Genomic DNA, 16,639 nt, shown 5'->3' with positions numbered 1-16,639 from the left:
AAGAGCAGCAGGGGGCTACCGCGGGGGCTGCTGCCTCGTCACACCGCAACGCACGTTTTAACATGACCTTAAACACACAGACACACCCACACACACCCGTGTGTGAGTGTGGGTGTGTCGAATGGTGGCTTGCCATCGTTACCCACCATTTGTGTCTGGATGCATGAATATGAATGAATATAATTGGCACAGGATCATGAAAAGCGCAAAATGTGTGTTTGTTCACTTATTATGTATCGAACACAAGCAGTGATTGATAGCTTACATAAGGTTAAAATGTTATCAAACATATAACAACATGTAACAAATTCCCCAGCCTAATTATATATAATTGCAAAGGGAAGTTATTTACCATTATACGTTAACATTAGTGAGGCGAAATGATTAAAATACGTTAAGCGTTCTCATTCATAAAACATGAGGATCTTACAGTATGACTGCATGTGCTTTCATCATATAATACAGTTGTAACACTAAAACTATCAACATTGAGGATAGTTAATGTTTTCCAACAGTTATCAAAAAATAATATGCAGCATGCTATTATTACTGTTGATAGTACTATTATCGCTGTTGTTAGTACTTTTATTACTGTTAGTACTATTACTACTCTTGTGAGTACTATTATCGCTGTTGTTAGTACTTTTATTACTGTTGTTAGTACTTGTATTACTCTTGTTAGTACTACGTGAGATGTGAGGAGCCAAATGGTGCTTACTTGTCTCGTAGAACACGTGCTGTGAGGTTGGCGTCTCTGTAGTCCTGTAGTCCTCTCTCTCTCCAGCTCTTCACGATGCTCTCCATCTTGAGAATGCCACACCAATGTTTACTCTTGTATCTTTCCTATTGTCACATAACCTTCTTGGTTTGTTTGATTCGCCTTTTGTTTTTGTGACTTGCATCTGTGATGTCACTTCCTCTGATGGGAGAGCAATGAGGTATGTAATGCCTCCTCTCTCATTCTTTTCTAATCACGAGTCCATCACGAGTGAGCAATAAAAACAATAGAATGAAACAACAACAGAGTGGATAGCTATCTAGTTCACCGACTTCCTTCCTCACTCTTTGGGTTTGCTGTATTTCCTGGATGCTATAGGTTAAGGGGAAAATGACAAAGCTCGACAAAATTGCCCGGGACGTTTCCATTTTTAAATGTAAGGATTAGCAATGATTAGAAACATTTGGGAAAAGGAATTATATAACATAGGTCTAGTAGTTTTTACATAATTGAATGCCGAAATAGTACATATTCTGCCTTTAAAGACACAATACTTGTTTGTCCAGACCCAGAAAACAACGGACAATGCTACGCAGAGTTACTCAATTCCTCGATGACAAAAGCCTATCGTTGGTGATGAGAGAGGTTGCAGAATAGCCCTACAAATGCTATGGGGCCTTTACACCAGTCAGGGTGAGCCAAGAAGTATTGCCCTGTATACAGAGCTCACTTCACTGAAGAAAGAATCCACCAAGCTTTGAAGAGACAGAAAAATTAGACACATAAACAAAATCTGACAATGTTATGAAAGTGGGCACATCATCTGTTAAGGATGTGGGAATTGCGGCCGTATTGAGAGCGATTTCCGTCAAGAAGGAGCCATTAAGAATTTGTAATGGCTCCAAATGGAACCATTAATGGCTCCAAAAGCCATTAAGCCATTAAGTGCTGCAATTTATGGCAAACTCTTTTAACATATAACCAGTAGCGATAGCAGCAATTGTAGATATCAACAATTTATTTTTTTCTAGTTATAATTCCAAGCCACCGTATCCATAATGTCATTTTCACTAGTTGCAATTATAATTAATGATGTCTACAACTCAAATCTCACTATTCAAAAAGTTAATTCTTGATATCAACAATTAAATTCTCAAGATGTCGAAGGTGATATATCTAGGTTTGTGTAAATGATACTTTACACAGAACTTTGTTTGACATAATGTCAAACAAGTGATTGTCTGTTGTCTACATTTTATTTTTCGGACCCCAGGAAGACTAGCTCTCACTCCGGTGTGTTGCTAATGGGGATCCTAATAGATAAAAAGAATAAAAATGCACCTATAGAATCGGTGCACACTGACATAAAAGGTCCAATTGAGCCAACTGCTAATTTTATTCACAGATATTTTTTCATCATCAATTCATCAACAGATGTTCCTTGCAGACAATGCACCGTATGGTACAATCAAGTGTATCAGATCAGACCATGGCACAGAACAGAGAAGTAATGTTTTTCACTCACTTTTAAGCGATAAAGGTATAAGACATGAGACATCATCCCCATCCTCTGCCCATACAAATGGAGCAAGGTACGTTTTATTACTCTGTTTTCTGGGAATAATTGACGCAAGCAGAAACCAGAAAACAAGCCGTTTTTTTCTTTTTTTCGTTTTGACAAGAAAACGAGAATCAAAATTTCAGTTTGTTTATTCGTTTCTACGTTTTGTCAAAAAAACGAAAATCAATATTTCGGTTTGTTTGTTCATTTTTTGGTTCTTACTGAGCGAAACGAATTTACCACTCAATATCTGGTTTCCGACGGTGGGCGGGTCTAGAATGGAAAGCCCAAGAGGTTAAGGCCCCAGGCGTGATACAGGAGGAAGATGGCATAGGTTAGTTATTGATGGAGATGAAAATAACTATGAACTTTGGGACGTAGAGTTTCTCGGCAACCTGAGAAGGACACAATACTCTCCACCGCCCATCCAGACCCTGTAAACAACAGAGAATGCTACGCAGAGTTATTCAATTCCTCGATGACAAAAGCCTATCGTTGGTGATGAGAGAGGCGTCAGAAAAGCCCTACAAATGCTATGGGGCCTTTACACCAGTCAGGGTGAGCCCAGAGCCCTGTTTCAGGTAGCTGGTTTTGAGGCAACCCCGAGTTTGTTCGCTCTGAGTTAGTGGAAACTCTGGGTTTTCCGTTTCAGGTAGCAGGTTCAGCGCAACCGAAAGTTAGTTCCTGCGGCAACACACGCCGTGGGTCTAACCTACTCGAGTCAGGAGGTGGTTAGACCTACTCTGAGTCTGTTGTCTATAAGGCTGAAGGCAGCTCTCCGACAGAAGAAAGTGTTAGAAATGGCATGTCCTTTTCTATGAGAGCGCTCGGAGCAAGGTACGTTTTATTACTCTCTTTTCTGGGAATAATTGACATAAGCAGAAACCAAAAACCAGCCGTTTTTTCGTTTTGTCCAAAAAAAACGAAAATCAAAATTTGAGTTTGTTTATTCGTTTTTTGGTTCTTCTTCAGAAAACGAATTTACCACTCAATAGAGTGGCGAAGTCACGCCCCTTCCGGTAGGGCTCATGGGACCTATGAGATCGAAAAATATGAATGGGTGCCAATGGAGAGAAAATAAATATTTTCTGGTCCCAGTCTTTATATGCCCTGGATTACACATATGTTGTTTGTGGATTTAAATGATAATTTTTCATGCAAAGAAAACTAAAAATGTTCGTGAAGAAGTTTGATAATTTTAGGTTTTATGTGAGGCCCCTTTGTGAACTACAGCTCTTCGCTGCTCTCGACGCATATGATATACGTCGCCACAACCGCCCTTGGAACTCGGCACAGAGATGGCGATCTCTCTGCCCCACTTCACCGCTTTTTCCAAGGGGAGGATAAAAGCATCGAAAGAGGTGAAAACCATTATAAGTCGGGGCACGTGCAGAGTTTCAGTTATGCCGATGGGAAGATTGTCGGTCTTCTCCACGCCAGTCGCAGGGAGCGTGACGTCACATACGAGCCGTGTAGTCTTTCTCGTTGTGTTTTTTCTACAGCCTTTATCTGAACAATTGCACAATAAACGGTCGAACTCTTTGCATGAAAAATTATCCTTTAAATCCACAAACAACATATGTGTAATCCAGGGCATATAAAGACCGGGACCAGAAAATAATTATTTTCTCTCCATTGACACCCATTCATATTTTTCGATCTCATAGGTCCCATGAGCCCTACCGGAAGGGGCGTGACTTCGCCACTCTATATCTGGTTTCCGCCGGTGGGTGGGTCCTCTTATTGGCTATTGTGCTTCGTTGCCCTGTGCTCTTCAAAATAAAAGTTCTTCCAGCAAGAAAAATATATCTGTTTACTGTAAATGGATAAAGGTCAACAGATGCGCAATGCAGGGCTCTCCATTTTTTAACTGAGTTCAGAGTGAGATTTTGTTTGGATATATTAATATGTGACTGCATACAAATTTGTCCACAGACATGGTGACTAATGTATGATAGTAGGCATTATTGGCCCTTAACACTAATATTCAGAAACAACACTGCCTCAAAAGGATATTGGCCTAAGCAACACCAGTAGAGGGATATACTTTTCCCTGAACTTTTAAACGTTGCAAACGTGAAAAACATATATTATATTTTTGTGGCATTCAGTCCAATGCTTAAAAATATATCTGTAGCATTCAGTAAAGTGTGCAAAGTATGAGTATGAATATTTGATGGAGTATGAGTAAGTGTTTCCTTCTGTTACATAGATAGAACTTTATCAATCTCCTGCAGGAGAAATGTGTTAATGTTTGTCCCTATGAAACAATAATGGTAAAAAAATAAATACACGACGGTAACTGCGTAAGTCAAACCGTCCAATCTGAAGGCTTTACTTAACCACTCCCCCTACTCACTTCCACCAATGCAAAGCGAACAGAACTGAGTAGGGGAGGGCGTAGCCCAACTAGTTTGGGACAGACCCAGAGGAACGCAACGCAAATTAAATGTGAACATGTATTGAGGCTTTAATAAAATCCCGGACGATTTTGAAATTTCACCCGGACGCATTTGATTCCTACCCTTCCACTGTTAAATAGCGGCGCAAGTTGTGTGGCGTGTGAGCGTGTGCATGGGTTGAATTGCGTGCGTCTCACGGAGAGCCCTGCGCAATGTTCAGCTGTCAGAAATGTGTTGTAATCACTTGTATTCCTCATAGCTCTCAGGCTGTGAGGAAATCAGCATCCCGCGATCGCAGCTCCTTTGATGTGAACGCACACAGAGCGCATAGTTCAGAGCCGGACAATGATGTCGTAGTAAAGCCCTCAGGTCTATTCTGCATGTATTAACTGTGGCTAAACATCAACTGCACTGAAGTCATCATAACTTCATAAGTTCTCATTTTCAAATGATTATGAATACTATTATTGTTATTTGAAGCCGTGTCAGTCTTTACTGTGGGTGTTGTGGTCCTCTGTGTCTGCTAGTGTCTATAATACAGTAATATTTTTGTCGACATTATCAAACGGAAGAACTTTTATTATGAAGAGCACAGGTCAACGAAGCACGCTAGCCAATAAGAGGACCCGCCTACCGGCGGAAACCAGATATTGAGTGGTAAATTTGTTTCGCTCAGTAAGAACCAAAAAACGAATAAACGAACTGAAATATTGATTTTCGTTTTTTTGACAAAACGTAGAAACGAATAAACTAACTGAAATTTTGCTTTTCGTTTTCTTGTCAAAAAGAAAAAACGGCTTGTTTTCTGGTTTCTGCTTGCGTCAATTATTCCCAGAAAACCGAGTAATAAAACGTACCTTGCTCCCCGTGGACGTAGAGGCTAAGATCCTCAGAATGAATCTCCGTGAGGAACGATTATTAAGACCCCGGTTGGATATACTTTCTTTTCCTGATAATTTTCTTCACGGGCGCTATCGTTTTCAGTGCAATCTATCATTTATTTAGACCACCTTGTCAGCCCCCATGTTAACTGTCAAACGCACCGGGGGCATGCTTTAAATTCAATACAAATGATTTGTGTGGCACTACGTTTTTTTGCAAACGGCAGCTTTCTTTACAACGTCGGTGACGCCGAGCACATTTCAAAGGCAACCATGTCTCGGTCTGTCAGAAATGTGACTTTGGCACTGAAACGTTTTCTTTACACGTTTGTGATGTTTCCAAGTCACCGACCCATACGAACAATCAAGGAAGAGTTCTACAGAATTGCAGGTAACAGTAGCAATATTGTAGCCTATTTGTTTCTTGGAACGTTTTAATTTAATAAATAATGTGCACTATTTAGCCTAATTAAATAAATACATTTGTAATGTTGTAGGTTTACCGGGTGTCATCGGGTGCATCGATGGAACTCATATTCCTATTAAAGCTCCTTCAGTGAATGAAGGAGACTATGTTAACCCTCATAGGGTGTTCGTGTTTTTGTTACACAGGAGGTGCTGCTGGGTCTGGTGGACCCATTGCCTTTTAATTCAACATACTCAAGCTTTTTTTTTTGAATACTCACCAGATGGTTACTTCATCCCAATTGCAAGTCATATAAACAACACATATGTTAAATTTGTTCACTTTACCTTTGTTAAATCACATTTATGAATAGAGGTGCCACTCGTTTTTGTTTCTTTTTGCATTAAAATGCAACAAAATAAGGAAATGCCTCATAAAACAGGCATAACTGGGAAATAATCAACATCATTAGAAATTGAAACATACTCAATAACATCTGTCTGAACAACACATTAAAGCCTTTGAACACGGCCATTATACGTATATCAGACTATACCACACATGAGGGGCAGAGTCTCACTGTGTGTGTATTGCATATGTATTTTTTGCACTGGTTGCATGCATATTGTGTTTTTCTGTCCATCATGGGTCCACACACTTCACAGCGTTTCTTTTTGGCTGACGGGCTGGTCCGCTGCTTGCGGGTTGTTCCTGGGGCTGGCTGCTTGCGGGTTGTTCCTGGGCCTGGCTGCTCGCGGGTTGTTCCTGGGGCTGGCTGCTCGCGGGTTGTTCCTGGGGCTGGCTGCTTGCGGGTTGTTCCTGGGGCTGGCTGCTTGCGGGTTGGTCCTGGGGTTGGCTGCTCGCGGGTTGGTCCTGGGGTTGGCTGCTCGCGGGCTGGTCCTGGATGCTCACGGGATGGTCCTGGGGCTGGCTGCTTGCGGGTTGTTCCTGGGGCTGGCTGCTTGCGGGTTGGTCCTGGGGTTGGCTGCTCGCGGGTTGGTCCTGGGGTTGGCTGCTCGCGGGCTGGTCCTGGCTGCCCACGGGATGGTCCTGGGGCTGGCTGCTTGCGGGCTGGTCCTGCCTGCTCACGGGATGGTCCTGGGGCTTGCTGCTCGCAGGCTTGTCCTGGCTGCTGAAGGGCTAGTCCTGAGGCTCTTTTACGTTTCGGAGCTGGCTGATGCTCATCCTCCTCTTCAAACTCTGAAATGTTATCCTCACTTTCCGAAACTATTTCCTCTGCATCACCATCAAAACCCTCTGTCTCTTCAAATATCAGCTGTAAGGCAGTCTGAACAGAGAATTGCTTTGCCATCTTGATCAGTTGTGGTATGGAACCACGCTGACAGAGCTTTTTTATAGTGTCAGGTCCCCAAGCTTGATAGTGTTGGGTGCTCCAATTTTGCAACCTTGTGCGGGAACAGTGGGTGCACACTGTGGGTGCTCACACCAAGGGCCCATTCACCTGCTTTACTCTTTCCCCCTCTCTCTTTCCCCCTCTCTCTCTCACACACACACACACACACACACACACACACACACACACACACACACACACACACACACACACACACACACACACACACACACACACACACACACACACACACACACAGAGAGAGAGGAAGAAGGGAAAATGGGTGCACAGAACCTATGATTTCCACACTTAAACTAGCTCCGGGTCCACTGGACCCGAACACCCTGTGTGTAATATAAATGTGATGGGGGGGTATACAGGGGGGGGTCATTGAAAATGTTTTCTGATTCATGTTCCTCACAGAAAATGAGCCAAAGCCAATGAATCTTAGTTCAAAATAATAATTATTTGTATCACTTTTATAAAGCTAAAAACTGAAAACGGGTCCCACAGACCCGAACACCTTATAAGGGTTAATAGGAAGTCCTTCCACAGCATCAATGTGCAGGTACAGGTGTAGGCCTAGACCATGTTTTCTCAACGGGGGCTGTACCGCCCCCTGGGGGGCGTTCGCACAACCTAGAGGGGGCGCTGGGAACGTGATTCCATTTTTGGGGGGGGATTTTAACCTTTTTTTTATTTTTTTTGGGTGAAAAAATAGGCTACCTGAAATAAATAGCCTATTTTCATTTCATTCATTCATTTTATTTCATTTCCTATACCGTCTCAGCTACATTTGACTGTCTATGCGCAGTGGAACAGTGATAATACAGCGCGGTTAGGTCCTGCACACGCCCGGACTCCCGTTACATCAGCTATCGTCATGATCTCTGTAACACTGATAAACAAAAATATCAAATTTTGTTTCATAGCCCGTTTTCCTCCTTCCTCTTGTTCAGTTCCAGCTGCTCTGAGCGTAGTCTCCACGAAAAGACCGTTGCATTTCAAATACAAAATATATAGCAAGCCCTGGGGGACTTAATACGACTTCGTTTAAAGGCCTAAACACGGCGGCGCCGAAGCGCAGCGGCGCGCATTTCACGCGCGTCAAAAGCCGCCCCTAGCACCAACAGGAGGCGGCGCGACGGTCGCGCTGCAATATAAAATCAGGAAGTCACCTGTCAATCAACCGCAACAGAGAGACGAAATGCAATGGGTGAGTAGCCTATTGTATTCTAGTTTATTTATTTTCCATCTTTTTGGCTGAATGATTTGAAAAATGTATAATCTGCGCAGTGAAAGTATGTTTTCAAGCAGCAGATCTACCAACTTAGTTTGTAGGGCACTTTATCGTTCTATTTACTGTCATTTCTTATTTATTTTATATTTTGCAATTATTCTTCTACTGCATCAATAATCTCAATGAGTGCAGGACCTTCTATTAAGCCTTTTTAGTATGTAGTGCAGTCACCTTTTAAGGCCAATTGTTATTGTGTGTATTTATTGTATTGAGCTACTGGATGGCTTTATTGGTCCCCATTGGGACAAATAAAGTAGCTATCTATCCATCTATATAGCCTTAACATAGCCACACATTTACATGTATGCAGCCATGTATGCAGCCAGTAGTTATCCATTTTAACTGAACACAAGCTATTTTACATTTTATTGAGTTTTTTTTATTTCAACAGAACAATTGTTGCCAGACAGAGGGTGGTTGCCCTTCTTCTGCTGCGCCGTAGGCGGGCAAGGAGAAGACGAAGGGTTTGGGTGCACCCCATCAATGAACGGAGACAAGAACAGGGGGTATACCACAATCTGGTGCAGGAGCTCCGTGCAGAGAGGCACCGGGGTGTTTGTATCGTGAACCTACGGACTTCAGTGGGGGTTTCACTCCATCTGCGCACGGCACCTTCTCAACGAGCAGGTGTGCGCCTGCAACCAGAGGGGGCGCCAAAATATGAAGGTATTATTGTAGCAAAAGTCTTTAGCACCTGTAACTGCAGAATTTGAATGCGTACACTAAAGTCACAGTAAATTTGAAGTCGTATATATTTATTTTGCATGTGTACTCTAAAGTCACAAATGTGTAACAGTACATTTGTAGTCGTAAAAAAAATATAAATATTTTTTATACCATTGTAAACACAAAATAGGGTCTACGAGTACGCTAATCTGTGTTACAGGTGCACAAATCCTTTTGCTACAATTATTGCAGCGCAGTTGGTGCAAAACACATTCGCACACCCGTGTTTCATAATCTGAGAACATGCCCAAAAGGTGTGCATTCGTAAACCCAAATTTGAACAAATGTATCAGAAGTTGCACATCTGTGAACGCTATGTTAATTCAGCATTTTAATGAGCGAGCACAAAACCATTTTACAACTGCTCGAATCTGCTCCTGCAAGTCTCAGCTGTGGGGTTTTTTGCAGGTTGTTTTGCAACACCCCTAGGTGGTAAATGTGTAGCAAAAGTATTCGTATCCGTAGATGACAGAGCGTCCGTGAGCGGGACTAAATAGTCCCGCCCATAATTTCCTAATCCAATGAAAATCGCCGGCAGGGATGCATTTCTCAAATTACAGTGACGGCTGGTGGTGATTTTGGGTGGGTGGGCTAAAGAATGCATTACATTTATCAATACTTCACAGGGCTCCAGACGCCATGAGGTCACCTTTATATCTCTGTTCATAACTTTCATATAATGTGAATGATTTTTAAACAAGATTAAGGTGTAGAGAAAGGCATTTCTTTATTTGAAGCACAATTATAAATAAAAAGAAAAATAAGGTGTTTAAAGTGCTTCACTGAGCTGAAATTGAACATTTCGAACTAAACCATTAAGCAAAATAAAACTTTTTTTGTGCTTAAAGTATTACACAATTAAAATGTTGACTGGTCTCCCTTTGCGCAAAATGCGGCTGTAGACGATCACACACTCTTTGGTAGAGACGTCTGTGTCGCCGTCAATCATGAAGGACACCTATGTGGCGTTTCCGACGTCCGCAGCTGTCTTTTGCTTTAAGGTGTCGCCCATTAGGCCTACTGCAATGAATTGTGCACATGCCATCTCATTGCTATAGGCCTACGTCGGGTTGATGTTTAATCCATTTCTCTTCATGAGAATAATTTCGGATTTAAATTGAGAATGGCAACTCCTCTTTGGCAATGTTGTATGCAACATTAAATGAGATCATTTCCGATTCCTTAGAGAACCTTATTGTTACTGCCTGTCGCTGAAATGCAGCTTGGAGAGGGGCCACTATCTCTACACACTTGTCACGTCATGTTGGGTTATTTAGACAGCTTTTTAAATGTTTCGATACGAAACGTAGTTGACCCGCTTACAAATGCACTATTACCGGCCATATTCTGACCGCACTCCTGACAGTAAATCTGTACATCGTTTGGTTGATGTGTCCCCAATCTTTTCACTTCCAATTTTTCCTCCAAAGACATTAAAGAAAACCGATTAGAAAGTAAATAATCCACTTCATTCATTTTCATGCTAACGCCCGCCATACTGCACTTGCGCTACTGTGCGGTGATTAGTCGAAGGACACTGTACTGTAGCTACTGTGCTAGGTCAGCCTTTGGGCTAAACTAATTTAGCCCAAATGGGAAGCATATGAAGGGGGCGTGTCAGGGCACCTGTCAATCAAACGTCAATGGAAGCTTACGCTACTGCGCTTGGGCTGAATACATTTAGCCCATTCACAGGAAAAAAAACGAAGATATATATATCCTGGGTTTTTCTGTCACTTTTTGGTGCTGTTGCTCCTTTAGGTTCTACCAAAATTTAAAACAATATGTTCTAAGAATTTAATAATATATTTTCACTGTAAGAGGGCTTAGCCCTGTTAGCCCATTTATACCAGCCGTCCCTGACTGGGACCCATCGCGTGCCAGCCATGGAGCTATAAAGATCGCAGCATTCTTAGCGCGGTACGTTTCTTTCTGGAGAAGTGAAGAGGGCGTCTTACTGAACGGAGGTGGGTATCCTACATTATGTAAAATGAAATGACTTAGTTCAAGGGAATTCTCCCCAAAGTATTGCATTAACATTTCTGAATTTATGTTATGGCGACCATTAAAATACATTCAAGGACATTTGCGGCATGTTAATGAAATACTTTGGGGGGAATTCACTTGAACTAAGTCATTTCATTTTTACATAATGTAGGATACCCATCTCCGTTCAGTAGGACGCCCTCTTCACTTCTCCAGAAATAAACGTATCCCGTGCTGAGTATGCTGCGATCTTTATAGCTCCATGGCTGGCACGGGGTGGGTCCCAGACAGTGTAATTTGAGAAATGCATCCCTGCCGGCGATTTTCATTGGATTAGGAAATTATGGGCGGGACTATTTTGTCCCGCTCACGGACGCTCTGTCATCTACGGATACGAATACTTTTGCTACACATTTACCACCTAGGGGTGTTGCAAAACAACCTGCAAAAAAACCCACAGCTGAGACTTGCAGGAGCAGATTCGAGCAGTTGTAAAATGGTTTTGTGCTCGCTCATTAAAATGCTGAATTAACATAGCGTTCACAGATGTGCAACTTCTGATGCATTTGTTCAAATTTGGGTTTACGAATGCACACCTTTTGGGCATGTTCTCAGATTATGAAACACGGGTGTGCGAATGTGTTTTGCACCAACTGCGCTGCAATAATTGTAGCAAAAGGATTTGTGCACCTGTAACACAGATTAGCGTACTCGTAGACCCTATTTTGTGTTTACAATGGTATAAAAAATATTTATATTTTTTTTACGACTACAAATGTACTGTTACACATTTGTGACTTTAGAGTACACATGCAAAATAAATATGTACGACTTCAAATTTACTGTGACTTTAGTGTACGCATTCAAATTCTGCAGTTACAGGTGCTAAAGACTTTTGCTACAATAATACCTTCATACCAAAATACCTATTCCCAACACAATGTTATGTAGTACTTCATTGATAACCGCTACGCAGCGCGTTTTTTAAGTAATAGGCAATATAAGTAAGGTAACGTTACAGTTAGTGACGCTGTAACGTTAACTAAGAACACCCGTTAAGCCCTATAGTTTCAAATTTAAGAGGTCAAAATGGTTATATTTACCGAAATTGTGGCGATTATATAGATAATTTGCTATTCTGTAACGTTAGATAAATGGACCAACGCGAACACAGGTTGTGGACCCTGGTTTTCAGACCGTAACGTTACAGACGTTGGGATTGATTACACAGTTAACTTGGTTATTTTGCTATTTAAGCTGCTTTTGTTTGGTAGTGTAAAGCAAAACTAATTCTAACATTTGGTTTTGGTTTAGGGAGCCAGCAGCATACTGCTCGATTTATTCTATTGAGGGGGGAGAACGATGAGCTGTTCACCGGGGTGAAATACTCAGCAAGTTTGGCTTGGGGGTAAAGAAACAATCGTTTATTGATATCGTAAGTTAGTTTATAAAAATTATTATAGGCCATTTATATATCTACATTTGACCATCTTGTAAAGGTTAGAAATCCCCCGTTCGTCATGGCGCAGGGTTTCTTGGTTCACTGGGGAAGGCGGGGCTGTGCACGGAGTCTCTGACCTCTTTAGAATAATTTGTATTATTGCATACTCCCGAATGTTTTATTTTTTTATGAATGAAGACTCCCTCATGCAATAATGAGTTCACTCTATAGTAGGCTAACGAGGCACTTAGCGTCCTACGAGTACCCTGGAGCACTCGTTAGCTACGAGTGTTTTCAAGACGTTCGTTACCAACGATGCTTTCGGGAAACGGTGTGAAAACTGTACGATGCTCGTACGACCCACTCTGCGATCCACTTAGGCTAACGATGCTTTCGGGAAACGGGGCCCAGTTCCACAACCATTACTGTCAACATCCGGCCCCCTTCTTCTTCTACGCCTCTTTTGCTGAACTGCAACTGTCCGGCATCCGGGATAATATACCAGTAACAGGGCTCTCAAGTCTCACGCATTCGGCGTTTGACACACGCAATTCAACCCATGCACACGCTTACACGCCACACTTCGTATTTCTCACGCAGAGAAATTACCAGGGTAGCGCCCACCAATTTGGGCCGCTATTAAACAGTGTTACAGGTAGGAATCAAATGGGTTTCCCGTACGTAGGGTAACCAGACGTCGTCTTTTGCCCGGACATGCCCTCTTTTTGAGACACTTTTAAAAAAATGGTGGCGGAATTTATAAATCGTCCGGGATTTTATTAAAGCCTCATACATGTTCTCATTGAATTTGCGTAGCGTTTCTTTGGGTCGTTCGCAAACTAGTTAGGCTACGCCCTCCCCTACTCAGTTCTGTTCGCTTTGCATTGGTGGAAGTGAGTAGGGGGCGTGGTTAAGTAGAGCCTTCAAATTGGACGGTTTGACTTACGCAGTTACCGTCGTGTATTTTTTTTTTTACCATTATTGTTTTATAGGGACAGACATTAACAAATTTCTCCCACAGGGGATTGATAACGTTCTATCTATTGAACAGAAAGAAACACTTGGTCATACTTTACATATTTTATCACAGCATTGGCCTACTGAATGCCAGATATATTTCCAGCATTGGACTGAATGCCATATAAATATATAATTATGTTTTTGCACGTTTGTGTTACGGCCACCCTTACAACACGGCTCGCGATCCGGCGGCCCGCAACGTATTAAGAATACATAGACCAAAGTTCCCGATCACAATAGTGGTGACGTTTATTCACAGAACTTCCAACAAAAGGACACTCATTAAAGAAACAAAAAGGTTGGACGAAGCCTGGGCCAGCCACGCATTGGGCCGTCGAAGCCAGCACTTCCTCCCTACAGTTCCCATCCTCCGCTATATAAAACAAATACGAAAACAAATAGCAGTCCTCCAAGTAGGATTCAGAAGGCAGCTCGGGTCAGCGTGAAGACGCCAGAATGAGAGACCCCATCGGGAGCACAGGCCACGCCTTAAGTAGCCGTAGCTCCACCCCCAGGAATCGGGAACACCTGCGAGGAAAGAAGAGAATAGAGCGGGTGGAACAAGAAGAAAAAGGGGAGGCGCGTAACACCTCCACCCTAAGTTAGTGTTTTCCTCTAGTTTAGTTTTTCCCAAACAAAAAAAACAGAAAACAAGGAAAACACAACAATCTCAGACACTGATTTACAAGCGCGACAACGCATCTGCTACCACGTGATCCTTGCCTCGAATATGCTTAATAACTACGTTGAAGGCCTGGAGGAAAATGCTCCAACGCATCAGCCTTTGCCCAACCGGTCAAACACCTCACTTAACTGCTCCATGTGATCCTGCCAGGTATCAGAATGAACCACCACATCATCCAAATAGGCTTCGCACCCAGATACACCCCACGAGACCGTGTTCGCTAACCTTTGGAACGTAGCGGGCGCACTACGCATCCCGAAAACCATCACCTTGTACTGCAAGAAATCAGGCGTTACGAAGGCTGAGATTTCCTTTGCACGTTCCGTTAACGGGACCTGCCAATACCCCTTTAGCAGATCGAGTTTCGTCACGTACGACGCGCTGCCAACACGATCTACACAATCCTCCACTCTAGGCAAAGGGTAACTGTCCGGCTTTGTCACATTGTTCACTTTTCGGAAGTCAGTACAGAAACGATCTGATTTATCTGCCTTGTCAACTAAGAGACAGGGCGAACTCCACGAGCTCAAACTGGGCTCAGCAATCCCGTGCTCCAGCATGTACCCAACTTCCTTCTTAAGACGGCGCCGCTTGTCCGGGTTCACCCGGTAGGCATGCTGCTTGATTGGTGGAGAACCGCCTACATCAATATCATGCTGCAGAACTGAGGTACAGGAAGGAACGTCAGAAAACAACTCAAAGCGTGAAAAGATCAAACCTGCAACATCAGCGCGTTGAAGGTCAGGTAGGTGAGCCAAATGAGTCAACATTTCAGAGTTCTTTAACCTCCCCTGCACTAGTGCTTTGGACGGAACCTCCACATCATCCTCCCCCGTCCCCAGCGCAATCCCGACCCCGACACTTCCAACGCTGCACACCGCCAAAGTACAGGCGGAGCCGGGTTTAGCGACACCGTCGGCCACCTCCTCAGACACGAGCGAACCACGCCCTTCGAACACTTCAGAAAAGCTTACCTCCCCAACCTCTCCAGACGACGACTGGCCAGAGATAGGTGTAGCAGTCACATCCACAAAACTGCCAGAGAGACCAACTTCATCGTCCAAGGGCCGGTGTTTTCCCATCGCACGGGTTACGGCACACGCAGAAAAAACTCCAGGATACTTCTGAGCCAAACTATCGTTACTCTCCGTAACCATAGGAACCACCGTCACTTCAGGTTTTACCAACACCCTGCCCCCAGCTAGATCATTTCCCAAAAGAAAGGACACTCCTTCAATCGGGAAACAGGGACGAACACCGACAACCACCGGACCGGTCACCAAATCTGACTCGAGGTAGACTGTATGCAACGGTGACCCCATGCACTGCATCCCAAAACCACGGACAATTACACTTGAACCCACACCGGACGCACTAGAAATCGCTTTTAGCATGCCGCTCTTGCGGCACAGTTCTTTCAAACACAAGCTTATGTGTAAGTGCGTACTCGTCAGCAAGGACCGCAGCGTCGGACAGCGAGACAGTTTTATTCTCATTAAGATAGGTGGTAATCTTCTCAGGCAAGCAGTTCTTAAACTCTTCCACCAGCACCAAAGCTCTGAGATCACCCAAAGTCTGCACCCCTTGTGACAAACACCACCGATCAAAAAAAACCTCCTTCTCCCGAGCAAATTCCACATAAGCTTGCGTCTCCAGCCTTCTATGCCGACGGAACCTTTGGCGATATGCCTCCGGCACAAGCTCATATGCCTTCAGAACGGCAGCTTTTACCAAGTAAAAGTCCAGACTGCTCTCAGAGGACAACGCCGCGTAAACCTCCTGCGCTTTCCCAGTCAACACACACTGCAGCAACACCGTCCACAAATCCCTAGGCCACTTCATCGTGGTTGCAATACGCTCAAAAAGAATAAAAAACGTATCCACGTCTTTCTCAGAGAATACCGGCAAAAGGCGAATGTGTCTAGTCACATCAAAAGCAGCGCTTTCCCAGTGTGTACGCCCACCTGTTGAGGGAGATGGCACAGCCACGCCAATCTCCAGCTCAAGTTCCTTCAACCGCACCACACGCTTCGTCTCCTCCTCAAGCTTCCTCACCTCGAAATGGCAGGTCATCTCCTTCTCCTTCAAAGAAATCTCCTTCTCTCGCAAAGAGGAGGAAATTTCCGCCTCTCTCAACGAGGAGGAAATCTCCCTCTCCT

The 16,639-nt window shown here is 43.5% G+C and overlaps 1 protein-coding gene across 1 annotated transcript in view; it reads left to right on the top strand.

Moving 5' to 3' along the window:
- LOC132456257 (proteinase-activated receptor 2-like) overlaps nt 1-16,639 on the top strand; it is a 155,117-nt gene that overhangs the window by 48,979 nt on the left and 89,499 nt on the right. The window lies entirely within an intron of this gene.

The sequence above is a fragment of the Gadus macrocephalus genome, chromosome 4 (assembly GCF_031168955.1).
Source record: "Gadus macrocephalus chromosome 4, ASM3116895v1".
Taxonomy (NCBI): Eukaryota; Metazoa; Chordata; class Actinopteri; order Gadiformes; family Gadidae; genus Gadus; species Gadus macrocephalus.
This window is presented reverse-complemented; position numbering and strand designations above follow the sequence as displayed.